The 16694-nt window shown below is 40.5% G+C and overlaps 1 pseudogene; it reads right to left on the bottom strand.

Annotated features, from left to right (window-relative positions):
* Positions 1 to 1269: 1269 nt before the first annotated feature.
* On the bottom strand, positions 1270 to 8898 carry LOC102834140 (annotated as a pseudogene).
* Between the last annotated feature and the right edge of the window lie 7796 nt (positions 8899 to 16694).

The following is a 16694-nucleotide window of genomic DNA, read 5'->3' as shown; positions in this document are numbered from 1 at the left end:
AGCTCTAGATTACATGTTGGCATGAGAAGGTGGAGTGTGTGGAAAGTTTCATCTGACCAATTGTTGCTTGGAAAAGTAATTAACACAGTAACTGGGAGAATGCAGGCAGTAGCTCATGTTCCTGTAGAAACTTAGAGCACGGATGAGTCCAGAATCACTGTGGGGGGTGCTGGTTCTCAGCATTGGGAGGATTTCTGATCATCATAGGGGGATGTCTGCTCATTCCACGCTTCCTTCCACTGGCTATCACAACACTGAAAAGCATAATTAAAGCCATGGTAGAAAAGGAAAGGACCTCCCACATACTCTGGGAACATACCTATTAGCCCATGTCCACTGACCTAGAAAGTATCACCCAGGAAAGTGAGGCCCACTAGTTTGCTATGTAGCTACTTGGGCCTCAAAGAGGACAGGCCTGCGGAAATAGGCGCAGGCCCCCATGTCCCCCAGGCTCATACCTCATTCCAGGAGCAGAATTCATATTCCAGGAACTAAGCGACAGATCACCTCAGCCTTTAAGTGATTCCCCAGGCTAATCTCCTGTTCCTTAACCACCTCTGGGAGGGAACAGAGCCCGGAGTTAATGTTTACCTGCTTCCGCTTCTGTAACTGCTCGCTGGAATGCTCACACAGGCTTCACCGCCGTGTGTTTGAACCTGTCAATCCCAGGTAGCCCCCATCTCACTGTTGGCCCCTCCTAACCAATTCCAAATGGATTCATGCATGCACCCTCCATTCCCTATAAGATACCCTCACACAGGGAACAGGGGGCTCAGCCTCTGGGATACGAATCCACTGAGCCAGTGCCAGCACAATTAAAAGTCCTTCCTTTGTTACAACTGAAGTGGCGTTGGCAACTCCTTCAGAGTGGCTCCGGTAAGTCTTAAAGAAGGACCACACCAAATGCTGCCCTAGTCATTTGCTTGCTCCACAGTGTAAGATGTCACATGTTGTCTAAGAATTCCAAATGGCGTGTAAATATTTCCAGGTTTTCCCTTGCATTTACATTGTTTTACTCAGGTGTGATTACTCACGTTTAATAGGCTTGAATGTCACATCTTGGAAAATACAGGAAATGGGGGGAGGGTAAGTGGCGGGAGAAGCAAAAATTACTCATAGCATTCCTTACCATTTCTTTATATTTCTCTCCCATGTGTTCTTTTTCATGAATTTGAAAATCTGAGCAATTACTGAAAACGGTCCTATATTATATTTTTTCTACCCAGTGGACCTTCTTACATGTCTTCCTAGGGCTGAGAGAAAACACTTTCACAGTTTACATTGATAAGGTTTCTCTCCACTGTTGAGTTCTTAAATGGTAGATGAGATGTGAGGTCTGACTAAAAGATTTTCCACAGTCCTTACATTGATTCATTCATAAAGCCGCTCTCCACTGTGAGTTCTTCTATGGTTTTTCAGGTGAGAGGACTGGCTAAAGGCTTTTCCACATTCCTTACATTCATATGGCCGCTCTCCACTGTGAGTTCTTTCATGTTTAATGAGAGTTGAGGCACAACTAAAGCCTTTCCCACATTTCTTACATTCATAAGGTTTCTCTCCACTATGGCTTCTTTTATGTATAGTGAGGCTTGAGGAATCACGAAATGATTTTCCACATTCCTTACATTCATAAGGTCGCTCTCCGCTGTGAGTCATTTTATGTTTAATGACGGATGAGAACTTAGTAAATGCTTTCCCGCATTCCTTACATTCATATGGCCGTTCTCCACTGTGAGTCCTTATGTGATTGATCAGGTGTGAGGACTGGCCAAAGGCTTTCCCACATTCCTTACATTCATAAGGCCTTTCTCCACTGTGAGTTCTCATATGTGCAGTGAGATGTGAGGATCGGTAGAAGGCTTTCCCACATTCTTTACATTCATAGGGCCTCTCTCCACTGTGAGTTCTTATATGCTTACTAAGTGATGAGGTACAACTAAAGGCTTTTCCGCATTGCTTACAGTGATAAGGTCTCTCTCCAGTGTGAGTTCTTTTATGACTATTGAGGACTGAGGACTGACTGAAGGCTTTCCCACAGTCCTTACACTTATAAGGCCTCTCTCCACTGTGAGTTCTTACATGTGAAGTGAGGAAGGGGGCACAACTAAAGGTTTTTCCACATTCCTTACATTCGTAAGGACGTTCTCCACTGTGAATTCTCATGTGGACAGTCAGTGCTGAAGAGTTACGAAATGCTTTCCCACATTCTTTACATTCATAAGGTCTCTCCCCAGTGTGAGTTCTTTTATGATTACTAAGGGATGAAGAGTGACTAAAGGATTTCCCACATTCCTTACATTTATAAGGTCTCTCTCCACTATGGATTCTTATATGGATAGTGAGAGATGAAGCACAGCTAAAGGTTCTCCCACACTCCTTACATTCATACGGACGCTCTCCACTGTGAGTTCTCTTATGTGTATTGAGAGATGAGGAACCACTAAAGACTTTCCCACATTGCTTACATTCATAAGACCTCTTTCCAGTGTGTGTTCTTTTATGGTTACTGAGGGATGAGGACTTACTAAATGCTTTCCCACATTCCTTACATTCATAAAGCTTCATTCCACTGTGAGTACTTATATGCTTACAATGGGATAAGGAAGAACTACAAGTATCCCCGGACTCCTTATGAGTGTAAGGTTGCTTTCCACGGTGAAATTTTTTATGTTCAATGAGGACTGAGATTTGACCAAAGGCTTTCCCAAATTTCTTACCTACATAAGGTCTGTCTCTACTGTGAGTTTTCACAGGTGTAACATGGGATGAAGAACAACTACAGGTGATGCCACACTCCTTACATTTATACCTTTCCTTTTCAGAACGAGGTTGTACACGAGTGCTTAGATAAGACGGACTACTATAGGCCACCCCACGTTTCTGACACTGACAGGTACTGCATTCAGCATGGGATCTGACATGATGTTCAAATGAAGAATTGTTCATGACAGCTTTTCCACATTCACAGCGTTCAGAAGGATTTTCTCTAGCAAGAGTTCTTTTGAGCCTGGTAAGATATGCAGTCTTGCTGGAAGGTTTTCCACACTGATAGCCTTCTTTCCTTTTCTTTCCTTTCCCTTTATTTTCATGGAGTCTGCCAGTCGTATGCCTTCTGTCAAAAGCAGGCAGTATTCTGTTAAAATGCAGTTGGTTATTATCCAAAATTACATCTTTCAATAAGTTTATGTGTTTACTGCCCTGATGTTGAATAATCTCACAGAGATCAAATTCATTACTGTCACAATATTTCTAAACAAGACTTTCTTATAACTGTTGTGAGAAATTCTCAAGATGGTCCATCTTCAGAAGCAAGGGGCCCATGAGATTGCTAAATTCACACATCAACAGGGGCCTATTTCCTGTTCCCTGTGAACAGATGAGCTGGGGGTCAGGGAGGAAGAAACCTGTTTACTAGTAACTTTAAATAATACATCCATTAAGGACATACGCCCTGTCCAGGAAAACACTGTGAATGCCATATTACTCAAACCAATGAAGGACGGGGGAGGGACTTCTCAGACAAAGGTATAAATTATTTACAAACCTGCTGCACCACGCTTCTGCCTGTGTCTACTGGGTGGGGCCCCCAAATTTGTAAAATCCAATAAGGAAAATCTTACTTTCACTAAAATGAGTAAAGCTTTGATTTCTTGAACCTTTTGTCAGTGAGCACTCATGATAACTCAACAGTGACCTCATAACCAAGAGGAACCGAGGAAGTATCCAAGGTATCGACAATGTTTCTCACGTTGTGTACAAGTAAAATGTTTCAAATAATCAATATCTCATTCATATTTAGGGAAATAGAGTGTGAACATTTCACAAACATACTATTTTAGGGCTAGTTTTATCCATACAAACATACTTGTTAAGCTGTCATGATACCTTTATACTATCTTGAGGCACGTGTTCACAATCATGCTAATGATACTTACCTCGCATGTCTCACTTGATTGTTAGCCTGCTCTTCGATACCAGGGAGTTCACAGGTTTCTTCTATCATGGTGTAACAGTGTGAGTTAGTCTTCATGAACTGCATTATTAAATGTTCACTGGATACCATTTGTTTACTATCAGCCTGTTGAGAAACTGATCCAATAATTTTAAGTTTCACAATATAAAACAGAATGGTTAAGGAAGTTTTATGACAAAAAAGGCACTTGTGATCACAGAAAGACACTGAAGCATCTGGTTGTTCTAGGACCTTGTCAACATTCAAAAGGGTAAGCAATTTGCTAAAAAATAATCCCCTCACAAGTTAAAGTGACAGTGTCATAAATAGGGAGTAATTAAGGAGCCACAGTAGAAACATACTGCAAACTATGTATGTGTGCAAAAGTAATGTCAAGAGCAATGAAGATCTCCTCCATGAACATTGTTGTTGTTAAGTGCCGTCAAGTCAGTTCCGACCCATACAGACCCTGTATAGGGTTTCCAAGGAGCAGCTGGTGAGCTTGAACCATCGACTTTGCAGTCTGAAGCATTAGCCCACGTGCCACACCAGCACTCCTTCCATGAACATGTTGTTGTTGTTAAGTGCCATTGAGTCGGTTCTGACCCAGACTGCAAAGCCGTTTGAACGGCAAAGTCAGTGGTTCAAACTCACCAGCCACTCCTCGAAAACCCTATACAAGGTTGCTATGGGTCAGAACCGACTCGACGACACTTAACAACAAGGGAAAAAAACAACAAATAAAACTTAGGTATGTGTGGAAGTAGAGTCTCCTCACACCAGAACACTTTTTCAAGTTGACCTACTGAAGTGTAATTCCCTCTGTCCAGGGCTCTTCCTTTAGGACATTCTTGCCTTCCCCTCTCCTTAGAACAAGGGTATGCATGGTATGGTGTTCATGGGGAAAGACCCTGAAGAACAACACTTCCTATCACTGAACAAATACTTAGGTCTCCTGAGTCTCTACGCTGTTGATAAATGCTGCCGACTCAGTTCTGACACATGGGAACCCTCTACAGAGTTTCTGAGGAGTAGCTGGTGGTTTGCACTGCCAATCTATCAGTTACCAGTCCTGTGCTTATCCTATACCACCACAGTAGGATTCCCCAGAGTCTCTATAGATGGACTGATATGGGTTCATTTGTGGCAAAATGATGTCAGATTTATAATAAATGCAGTAAAATAAAAGTAGTGCCTCTAATGGGGTATCAATCTACCAATCTCCCTGTGTTCACAGTGCCCCCTAAAGTCAATGTGCAAACTCACAACACTTCAATCCCCTCAAGGCTTAAAAGCAGTTTAATAGGGAGGTTTTTGTGTTCAGAGAAAACACTAGACATTAAGTTCCATGAGAGCATCAAATGCTGGTAATGTATTTTAATTCCTCAACTCAAACCTTGAAACAAGGGAACTGAGCAAAATACTTTCAATACTATGTGAAAAAGAAAAAAAAGGGAGGAAAGAAAATTGAAGTGCTTCTTACCAACCAAGGCCAAGTTCCTGAAGGTTTCCATCATCACATCTCTGTAGAGTTTCCTCTGACCAAAATCCAGCAATGCCCACTCTTCCTGGGTGAACTCCACAGCCACATCCTCCATCACCAGTGAGTCCTAAAACACCCCACATATTCTGGATTAGACAGGTGTACCACCCCCAGTGTGTAAGACAGAACAGGTGAGGCTGTCAAAGCAGGGCAACAGATAATTCATCAAGTTTCTGTTTTCTACCCTACAACTTGTCCATTAGCCTCTTCCTTTTGCTGTCTATATTTACATCCTGACTCTTGGCATTCTATCTCATATTTCTGACACAATGACATGATCTCTCCACAGTTTGAAACTGACCATTTCCTTTCTGATGTTTATGTATCGTCCAGAACAGTTAGAACATAAAACAAAAGGGAGAAATCCTCTATAAAAGAAAGACCTAGTTTCGCAGTCAGTATATCACTTGCATGTATAAAAATACAATTTCCATAAAGCCCACCTGAACAACTCAACAAAATATGAGTAGGGTGAGGTATTAATAATTAGGAAACACAGACACACAGGTAGTTTGTTCTTGTGGGACTCACCAACAATCAGAGAATCAAGAGCTTCACAAACAAACTGACAACACAGTGCAGTAGGAGGCGATAAGGCCACCTGTCCCAAAAAGAATATTCTAAGAATTACAATATTTTACACATCTATTACCAATTTCTCAGCAACTCAACAGTTGCATTATCATCTTTTCTTTTTAAATGTTTTATTGTGAATTATGTGATAGTTTACATGAGAGAACATTAGTTTTACATTCCTCCTATTGTACATCGTTTCATTGCCAGGGTTACAATCCCCTCCACGCAATATCAACCAACCAAAGGGTATACACTACAAGCCTGCCCCCCCAGTTATCAGCACACAGCCCCTCTCCCTCTCTGTGTCTAAAGTCCCTAGGTGCTCCATCTCTCCACATCATCGTCTCTGCCTCCATTTCAGGCATCACTGCTTCTCTGGGTAGGATCCTGCTCTCCGCTCTTTTCCCTTAATGGTCCCAGGGACCTCCGCTCCTAGACTAAAAAGTTAATCACTCCCCTCCTTGCTACAAAACGTCTACCTTTACATTTCCAACCCTCACAATCAGTCCTGATAACAATTATTCACTATTGCATCACATGAGACCCATCTGCATTTCATTGCATCAGCCCCGCCTAGACAGATTGGATACTACTCACTGGAGATTCTACCTTCCTCCAGGCCCTCTGGATCCAGGTTCCCTCTTGAAAGCTTGTAAGCCAGTCACTTCTTGTCTTTGTAGCCACCCTCATTTTGGGTAGCCAATGTTCAAGTTGCTCATCCCTGTCTACTCTGTGTAAGGAGGGGGTGGGAATGATCCTTGCTGTAAAGATTTGTTCCCTCTTTTGAGCTACTGCTTCCATAGGTGTAGGTCAAGTTCATCAAATTGTATCAGATTACTCTGTTTTTCCTCTTCTTTCTTCTTCTAGTTGAGCTCTGATCATTCAGTCATTAAAGCCAGCTCAAGTGGGTATTATCTGCAAGTGTGGGTGTTCTTGTGCATATGCCCTCTCTTCTTATTAGCTGGACGCTTCACTCTCCACTCTAGTCCTCTGTGGCTATGTCACTGACTCTGGGTCCGAGAGTTCCCAGATCTTGCCACACTGCTGGCTAACCAGGTCTCCACCTGGGTTCACAGGAGTCTGTTTATTGTACGTTGTAGGGCTTAGCTTGCAGCTTCCTCTGACTTTTTTGTAGAGACAGGCAAGGGGACTAAAGTCAACAGAGCTCAGGTTAGAGACAGAGAACACTAGCATCTGCATCTTTTCCCCATTTCTCCTGGTCCAGTTGTGAATGCAATATAAATGATCTGGAGCCTGACTGGGCAGAATGGAAAGGAAGCAAAGGAAATGGAACTGAAACATCCGATTCAATTCAGACAATGTGGAGAGCTTCCTCCTGGCAATGTCCTGTGTCTCAGGCCTAACTTCCTACCCCTTCATTTAATTGAAGTAAATTTTACAAAGAGGCTACCTCACACAGGAATAACAGAGACAGTAGTGAAGAAAACAGAAACATTTGAAAGCCCATAGATCATAAAATATAATGGACCACAGACGAGCAGTATGGATTTCAGTTTAGACTGCTTGCCAACTTCAAGTTCCAATATAGAGGCACAGGACATGAAAGGCTCCAATGAATGACCTTTATGTCCAGCAGCGGAAGAAACACTACTTACTCAAAGAGAAACGAAGAAATGTTTGTTATGCTAAAGCTAAGTTAGCATACTGAAAACCTAAACACAGCACAAATGAAGAGTATAAAGAGAAACCTGAAAAAGCTGTTCAGTTGCCATAGTGTCAGTTCTGACCCACAGCCATCCTGAATAGGGTTTCCAAGCAGTGACTGGCGAGTTTGAACCGCTGACTTCTGGTTGAAACCGACCTTGTGGTTGGGCGCTTACCCTACAGCAGCGCATCAGGATTCCAACTTGAAAATAATGACATATTAATAATTTTTAAATTTGCAAGTGAAAAGTTAAATAAACTGAAAACCAACAACTCCTCTCAGATCCATCAGCTGGGGGTCATGGCATCTGGTCCCAGAAGGGATTTCTGCCTTGGAAATTGGAAATGTGTGCACTGTTCTCTATTCGGGTTTGGCTGGTGTTGTTTGCAATTTATTGTTGATCAGGTGGTATATATAGGAGCTTGTATTGGCTCTTGCCCAGTAGGTGGAGCTGTGTATATTGAAACATCTTTACTTTTGATGCATATCATAAAGTAGCATATGTTTGTTATTACAAACCATAGGACGTACCTCAAATGTTTATTATAATAGGTGTTCTAGGACGTGTTCTCGTCTGTGAATTGTGCAGAAGTTAGATATTTGTAATCTAGGGACTGTCTGTTCTTTTCTCTCTCCTTGCTGGAAACTCAAGATTTTACTCCAATCATCATAATGAGGGACCTAGTAAATATTTTAGGGTAAAAACTCAGAAAAGTGGGGGGAGCTCCCTTTGACTGGCTGTGTGGTATTTTTAACTCTCAAGCAGATGTGCAGTGAATTTCGCTCTTTTAAACCCAAGGCCATCAAGTTGTTTCAGACTCATAGCAACCCTATACTGGGTTTGTTGATGTTGGTGTTAAGTGTAATTCAGTCGGTTCCGACTCAATTTGGGACTTTCATTTGCTGCTGGGGCACAACTCAAAATGAAAAGCGGATGCAAACATGCATTAATAATTGGAACATGAAATGTACAAGTATGAACGTAGGAAAATTGGAAATTTTCAAAAATAAAATGGAATGCATAAAGATCAATATCCTAGGCATTAGTAAGTTGAAATATACTGGTGTTCACCATTTTGAATGTGACAATCACATGGTTTACTATGCTGGGAATGACAAATTCAGGAGGAATGGTGTTGCATTCATCACCGAAAAGAACATCTTGAGATCTATCTTGAAGTATAAAACTACATGTGATAGAATAATATCCATACAAATACAAGGAAGATTAGGTAACACTACTATTATTCAAATTGAAACTGAAAAATTCTAAGAACTTCTTCAGTCTGAAATTGATCACACATGCAATTAAGATGTTATTTACTGATGCCTGGAATGCAAAGGTTGGAAACAAAAAAGAAGGATCAGTAGTTGGAAAACATGGCTCTAATGATAGAAACAGTGTTGGCGATTACATGATCAATGACTTATTCACTGCAAGTACCTTTCTTAAACAACATAAAAGTCGACTATACATTGAACTCAGCAAATGGAACAAACAGAAGTCAAATTGACTGTATCTGTGGGAGGAGAAGGTAAGAAAACTCCCTATCAATAGCCCAAATTAGACAAGGGGCCAACTGTGCAAAAGACCATCAATTACTCATGTGTAAGTTCAGGCTGAAGCTGATTAAAACAAGTTCATAAGAACCAAAATATGACCTTTAACATATCCCACCTGAATTTAGAAATCATTTCAAGAATAGATTTGATGCATTATGACACTAATGACCGAAAACCAGGAGAGGTGTGAGATGGATGACATCAAGAACATCAAACAGGAAGAAACCAAATGGTCATTAAGAAGAAAAGAAAGAAGGAAAAGACCAAAATGGATGTCAGAAGAAACTCTGAAACTTGCACTCCAGCATAGAGATGCTAAAGCAAACGAAAGAAATGAAGAAGTAAAAGAACTGAACAGAAAATGTCAAAGGGCAGCTCAAGAAGACAGAGTCAAATAGTATAATGAAATGTGCACAGACTGGAGTTAGAAAACCAAAAGGAAGAACACGCTCAACATTTCTCAAGCTGAAAGAAATAAAGAAAAAAAATTAAGCCTTGACGTGCAATAGTTAACGATTTTATGGGCAAAATACTTTAAACGATGCAGAAAAAATCAGAAGATGGAAGGAATACAGAGAGTCATGTACCAAAAACAAATGGTCAATGCTCAACCATTTCAAGAGGGAACACATGTTCAAGAACCAATGGTACTGAAGGAAGAAGTCCGAGCTGCACTTAAGGCATTGGCAAAACACAAGGTTCCAGGAATTGATGGAATACAAATTGAAATCTTTCAACAAACTGATGCAGTATTACTTCCCCACTTTCAGTTATACACCTTCTACAATTAGTTCACTGGTTTTGTGGTTTTCTTATTTCTTTGGTTGTTTTTGTTTGTCTGGTCTTTCTTTTTCTTCCTCTCTTTCCCTTCCCTTGATTTTTATCCTTTCTAGCTCTGCTTTTGTTTCTTCTTTGCTTCTGTTTCTCAGTTCTACCCTCTTTTTTTCCTGTTGATTTTGCTTTACGACTCTCTAGCCTTTCTCTTTTCATCTTCCCTCTCTCTGTCTTTTTGCTTGTTAGTTTCCTCTTCCTTTTATTTTTCTTTTGTATTTATGTCTTGTACAGCTCTATTTTCCTGTCCTTCTTTTTGATTGTTATATTCTTTTTCTCCTTTATTAGGTTCTGTTTTTGCTGCTGCTTGCTTGCTTGTTCTATTTTCTTGTATGTGTGGGCATGTGTTTTCTTCTTGTCCCACTTGATGGCAGACAGCAACCATGTCCATACAGCTGAGCCAAACTACAGCTCTACCACCTACTGGGCAAGAGCCAATACAAGCTCCTATACCACCTGATCAACAACAGACAACAGACAACACCAGCTAAACTGAGCAGCACATGCTTCCAATTTCTAATAATGCCCACCAGGAGAGAACTGAGGAAAGTTTAAGAACAAATACAATGACACCACAATGTCTCAGAGAAAGACAATCTTGTTTCACATAAAGAAACAAGAGAAAGTGGTTAAAAAAACCAAACTGACAAAGATGCATAGCCTGAAAACGTTTCTATGGAAAAAAAGGTAATGGAACTACCTGAGAGAAGATTCAAAATAATATTTTTTAAAAATGGATTGACAGATCAAAGAAAAAAAGAGAGATATTCAGGAAAACACTATAAGAATGAACAAACAAAATAAATGCAAATTTTGAGACAATGTAAAACCTGCAAACAGAAATTCAGAAGATTAAGACTAAGAGACAGGCAATACACTGAAAGAGCGAAGGCAGATATCTGATACAGTGAGCCTGAAGATAAGTCACTCAGTACTAGTATTCTAGAAAAACCATCAAAAAAAGAATGAAAAATTCTTTAAAAAGCCTGATTTATGTTCATGAACTTACGGGTGATCAGAATTCCAAAACAGGAAGAGACAATACAAGGCACAGAGAAAACTGTCAAACAGTTGTTGGAAGAAAACTGCCCTAACAGTATGAAAGACAAGAAGATAAACATTCAAGAAGCTGAACAAAGTCCAAATAGGATCAACCCCAAAAGAAAATCACTAAGACATATCATAACCAAATGTTCCAAAACTAAAAACAAGGAATTTGACAGCAATCAGGAAAATGAAAAGTTACCTACAAAGGAGAACCAAGTAAGACTAAGTTCTGGTTTCTCAACAGAAACATGCATGCAGGCAAGAAAGCAATGGGATGACAAAAACAACAACAACAACAAAAAACCCAACTAAGCATCATTCTCAGCAAAGATGTCCCTCAAAATCCAACAGTGAAGGGCATTTCCAGACACACAGAAATTAAAGGAATGTGTAATAACCAGACCCACTTTACAAAAAATCCTAAAGGGTGTTTGTTCTTTGGACTGAGAACCAATAACAGCAGACAACCACCTGAGAATAATTTACATGTCAACACCACCCAGAACTCACAATCCAGATATAGAAGTACTTAAAGTAAAACTAACCTATAGGACTGAAAATAGGAAACCAGAGACATCCATTTATAATAAAATCAACTACAAAGCAAAAAGTGGAAATTGTGCAAATACAGAACTTCCAAACAGTGAGGAAGTCAAGTAGATTTTGAGGCAAAAAAGAAAGCTTTAAACAGGGAAAATGAATAAATTACAGGGTAATCTCAAGATTAATATACCTTCATATCAAAATAAAAAAGAGAAAGATAAATATTAACATAACACAAATGAAAAAATGAAAAGAAAACCACAAACAAACTTAACTTAGTACAGAAAATTATGTGGAACAAAGAAACTAGCCACTCCACAAAAAAAAAACACAGCAAAATGACAGCAATCAATTTATACCTATCGATAATTACATTGATTGTAAATGGATCAATTGCACCAGTCAAAAGACAGAGTAGCAACAAAATGGGTAAGAAAACAGGATCCTTCAATATACTGTCAAAAACAGGATCTTTCAATACGCTGACAAAAACAGACTAAAAATCAAAGGACAGGAAATAAATATCAACCTAACAGCAATCAAAACTGAGCAGGAGTGGCGGTATTAATCCATGATAAAACAGAGTTTAGGGCAAAAACTGGCATATGTGACAAAGGACCCTATATGCTGATTAAAGGGTCAACTGTAACAAATACCTATGCCTCAACAAAGAGCCTGAAAATATGTAAATCAACTTTAATAGAACTGAAGAAACAAATGACGCTACAATAATAGCTGTTATTATTGTTAAGTGTTGTTGGGTTGGTTCAGACTCATAGAGACCCTGTATCAGACTCATAGAGACCCTGTATCAGACTCATAGAGACCCTGTATCAGACTCATAGAGACCCTGTATCAGACTCAGAGACCCTGTATCAGACTCATAGAGACCCTGTATAGGGTTTCTGCGGAGCGGCTGGGAAGTTTGAACCTCTGACTTTTCAGTTCAAAGCAACCTTGAGGTCAAGTGCTTATCCTGCGGTGCCACACCAGGATTCCACAATAACAGTAAGAGATTTTAATACCCCACTTTCAGTGAAGGACAGACCTACTAGAAAGAAACTTAACAAAGGCATAGAAGAACTGAACAACACAATCAACTAACTAGACCTCACAGACATACTGAACACTAAACCCAGTTAACAGCACAACACACATTCTTTTCCAGTGCACATGGAACATTCTCCAGAATACACATTAGCTCACAGAGCAAACCTCAATATGTTTAAAAATATCAAAATGCTACAAAGCATCTTCTCAGATCACAACACTATAAAACTAGGAATCAACAACAGAAAGACCAAAGGAAAAAATCATATACATGGAAACTGAATAACACCCAGATTAAAAGCTACTATGACCAATGTAACATCATGAAAAATAGAGAAGAGATTGAAGTTATCAAAGACTTCATTTTGCTTGGATCCACAATCAGCACTCACAGATGCAGCAGTCAAAAACATCAAGTGACGTATCACACAAATCTGCTGCAAAAGACTTTGTTAAAGTGTTCAACAACAAAGAAAATTAGTTTGAGGACTAAGATGTGCTTGACTCAAGCTATGGCATTTTCAACAGCTTCATATGCAAGTGAAAGCTGGACAATGAATAAGGAAGACCGCAGAAGAACTGATGCATTTGAGTTATGGTGTTGGAGGAGCATACTGAAAGCACCATGGACTGCTGGAAGAAGTTCTGCCAGAATATTCCTTGGAGGTGAGGATGGCAAGACTTCGTCTCTCATACTTTGGAAATGTTATCAGGAAGGACCAGTCCCTGGAAAACGTCATCATGTTTGGTAAAGTGGAGAGTCAGGAAAAAAGAGGAAGATCCCCCAATGAGCTGGGCTGACACAGTGGTAACAGCCACAGGCTCAAACACAGCACTGACTGTGAGAATGGTGCAGCATCAGACGGTATTTTGTTGTGTTGTGTAAAGGGTTGCAGTGTTTTGTTCTGTTGTGTAAAGGGTTGCTATGACTTGGAAATGACTCAGTGGCACCTAACATCAACAAACAGAAGAAAAAAAAAAAAAAAATTCCTTGCATCTAGCAAGAATGAAAACACACCACACCAAAACCTTTGGGATATAGCAAAAGCAGTGCTCAGAGGGCAATTTATAGTAATAAATGTACACACCCAAAGAGTAGAACCAAAACCAACACCTTAATGCAATTATCTCTAACAACTGGAAGAAGAGCAGCAAAGTAAGCCTACAACCCAGAGAAGAAAGTAATAAAGGCCAGAGCAGAAGTGAATGAAAGAGAAAACAGAAAAATAGAATCAACAAGACAAGAAGGTGGTTCTTTCAAGGGATTAATAAAATGAACAAACTATTGGCAAATCTAACAAAAGAAAAGAAGATGCAAGTAACATGAATATGAAATTATATGGGTGATCTCACTACAGAACCAACAGAAATAAAATGTATAATAGCATAATACTGCTAAAAATTGTACTCCAATAAATTTGAAAATCTAGAGGAAATGGACAAATTTCTAGAAAGGCAAGAGATACATAAACTGACACAGGATGAAGTAAAAAACCTGAATAAACCTATAACAAGAGAAGAAATTGATGGAGACATTAAAAAACTCACAACTAAAAATGTCCAGAGTCCTGCGGGGGCACTGTGGAAGAATACATGGGATCACAAGGTCGACTTGAACTGCAAGTTCATCAGCTGCTCCTTAGAAACCCTATATAGGATTGCCATGAGTCAGAACAGACTCAACAGCACTTAACAATAACAACAGAAGTCCAGGCCCAGATGGCTTTTACTTGTGAATTCTATCAGACATCCAGACAGGAGTGGACATCAATTCTACTCAAATTATTCCAGAATACAGAAAAGGATGGAAAACTACCAAATTCATTTCATGATGCAAGTATAACCTAATATCAAAACCAGCAACCTGAATGAACCTGGCAAACACTATGCTGCATGAAATTAGTCAATTAGAAAAGGACAAATACTGGATGAGACCACAGTGGTGAAAACGTTAAGAAAAGGCTTTCCTGCTAAAAGAAACATTCTCTGACGGTTCCCGGGGATGGCTGGTTGCTGCTGCTGTTAACTACCATGCAGTGGAATCCGGCTGCCAGGGACCCTGTATAGGATTTCCGAGGCGTTTTTTTTTTTTTCTTTTGGCCATCTGGCAGTTTGCTTTTTTGCTCTGGATCCTATGTGCAGCTGAGTCATTTCTTTGATGGTTCATGAGTTCAGTGACACACTGCAGCATACTGTGGACCCCTGGGATGTGAGGAAGAACACTGAGGGGAGGACTGTGGCTGCTATTAGAGATTATGAAGTGGTACTGTGGTTGTTAGGTGACGTAGAGTCGGTTCCGATTCACGGCGGCCTTGTATGGGTTTATGAGGAATGGCTGGTAAGCTTGAACCACCAATCTTGTGGTTCAAGCCGACTTTGCAGTCCAGCACATTAACCTGCAGCGCCACACCAGGACTCCAGGAAGTGGTATAGCATTTTGCTTTCTGCTCTCAAGAAGATTTACAGCATTGGAAACCCTATACAGGGTTACTATGAGCCAGAACTGGCTCTCATATAGCCGAAAGTCTCAAGCCAGACCAGTACCCACTGGGAGATAGAAAAAGGATGTTTCTGGAGACCCTGCATAATCTAGCTAGACTCAGTATCCTGCTTCAATCCTTTGGTGAGATTATGAGCTCATGTAGAGCCAAAGTTCTTTCTCTAATAACTCTCCGTCCCTTTTTCACTCCATGACAAAATGTGGGAATTGGAGCTGCAGTGGCAGAATTGCATAGGAAAGACTGCAGTGCCCTGAGAGGTAAAAAAACCCCAAACAACCAAAAACAGTCTGTAGTCCTGGGTCAAGGCTGGCCCTGGGCTCTGAGAACCTACGGTTCACAGCCTCCTTAGCAAGAGCTGCTCCGTCTTTATTCTATGGTCAGAAAATTCTGTCATTCAACACAGAACACCAAGGCCTGGTGGGGATGGCAATGCCCCATGGTGCCAACTTGGAAGTCTTAAAAGCAAGGTGGCTGAAGCATTCCGTCCAGAGGGCAGTTTCCTGTGCCAGTGGGACATCTTAGAATTTAGACCTGGGCCTCTTTAGACACTTTTACATCACAGAAGAAAGAGAGCTGAGAGTTCACAGCTGATCCCCCACCACATCAGTTACCCTTAGCCCTTTATACAAAGAATGACCCAGTTCTCTGGTACTTACCATTTCCAGGCTCCAGTCTCTCTACAACCCAAGATGCTAGTTAAGGCAAGAGGGATGTGAGTAGAAACAAGGCCACAAGGCAGCCTGGAGGCAGATGAATGATGTGTGGTCTACACAGCTGGCCAGCAATTGAAATCCTAACTTGTGATTCACAGATGTGTAAGATGGTTGCCCGAGGTCCTCAGTTACCTAAACTGGACCAATTCCTCCGGAGCCACACCTGGGACCTGAAATGGAAGTGAGCGAGGCAGTATTGATAGCAATATGGGACTTTTTAAAGCTTAGTCAATAATACATCAGTCATGACTTCCTGATTTTCCACTATGTGGACTTAAACTTTCTATCTCTCCTTTTAAACTCCCATTTCATTTCTATCACTGTAAAATGTGGATACACTGTTTTCCTTTCAACTTTGCGATTAATGCTTCTTTCTTCTTGTTGAGATCTTTCTCTCCTTCTGCACAGAGAGCGACACAGAAAGCTGATTTTGTTATCAAAAATAAAACACACGGCTTTTATTCTACATGGGATTGATGCCACAGGATGTTGGGAGGCATGCGGACATTCTTCAAAGACTAAATATCAAGTCTAGGCAGTAATAACCTAGAGAAACGAATCCCTTTTGAGAAACTGCAGAGAAAAGAGTGCACTCTTTAAACTAAAACAATCTTTCAATTGTTGTTGCTGTTAGGTGCCGTCGAGTCGGTACTGACTCATACTTACCCTATGAACAACAGAAGGAGACACTGCCCAATCCTGGGCCAAC

The sequence above is a fragment of the Chrysochloris asiatica genome, unplaced genomic scaffold (genome assembly GCF_000296735.1).
Source record: "Chrysochloris asiatica unplaced genomic scaffold, ChrAsi1.0 scaffold00312, whole genome shotgun sequence".
NCBI lineage: Eukaryota > Metazoa > Chordata > Mammalia > Afrosoricida > Chrysochloridae > Chrysochloris > Chrysochloris asiatica.
Note: the sequence above shows the minus strand (reverse complement) of the source record. Positions and strands in the feature narration are given on the sequence as shown.